This window comes from Propithecus coquereli, unplaced genomic scaffold (genome assembly GCF_000956105.1).
Source record: "Propithecus coquereli isolate 6110/MARCELLA unplaced genomic scaffold, Pcoq_1.0 Scaffold39, whole genome shotgun sequence".
Lineage (NCBI taxonomy): Eukaryota > Metazoa > Chordata > Mammalia > Primates > Indriidae > Propithecus > Propithecus coquereli.
In genome coordinates, this window is record NW_012149618.1 from 7,648,610 (window position 1) to 7,649,680 (window position 1,071).

Below are 1,071 nucleotides of genomic sequence, written 5' to 3' on the forward strand. Positions count from 1 at the left end.
GTGGGCCTGGAGTGGGGGTTGGGAGGGAAGTAGGCGGGCCAGCTGCCTGAACTGTTCGGTGGACGACCGTCGGACTCTGCAGACGCCAAAGAATACTAGAGACCTGGTCCCCTAGCTCGGGGCTTCCAACTTCTACCCTCCCAGTGATGAGAAACTCAGGACCTGCGGTGTATGAAATAGAGATTCCTTTGGGTTTGTATTTAGGTGAAACTTCAGGTTCTCTTCACTTGCTTTACCAAAGGGAGCCGAAAATTGGGGTTTGGAGGTACATCTGAGCCTCACCATTGGAGGGAAATACTTCTGGGTGGTATAAACTTTGGTCCAGGTATGGGACTTTTAGAATGTGTGAGGTGGACGCTCAGTGGATGGGCTGGTGTTTTGGAATTGACCTGGCTAAGTTATAATACATTTGGCTGAGATGACATTTCATTTGTGGTTAAAATGATGAGTGACTTAATTTGGATATTATAGGTTAAAGTTGAAAAATTGGTTTATGAGTGAGTTAAACTCATGCACAGAGACATAATGTATACAACTGCTTTCATTTAGCCAGTGGAGATAGTATGCGATTTGCCATTTTACTTGTATTTTGACATAGACAAAGAAGAGTTTACGGTGTAAGAAGGTGTTTATAAGAGTAAATGGCAATTTAGGGATACAAAGATGAAATTAGAGATGTTAATTATTGTTGATGTGAGAGTTGTGAAAGAACTAGATTGTGTGTAGTTATGGAATATAATAAGTCTGGAATATATCTAAGAGCTATATATAAGAGAAAGTTTTGGGTGGTAGATTTGTAATTTTTTTCTTTTCTTGGCTTAGGTAAATGACAGGAAGGGTGGCCCAGATGTATCAGTGATCAATTACTGCAACTTGGACATAACAGTTTGTCACTGTGTGTAAGAGGGAGATACTCATTAGTAATTGGATATCTTTCTTTTTTTTTTTTTGAGACAGAGTCTCACTTTGTTGCCCTGGCTAGAGTCAGTGCCGTGGCGTCAGCCTGGCTCACAGCAACCTCAGACTCCTGGGCTCAAGCAATCCTACTGCCTCAGCCTCCCAAGTAGCTGG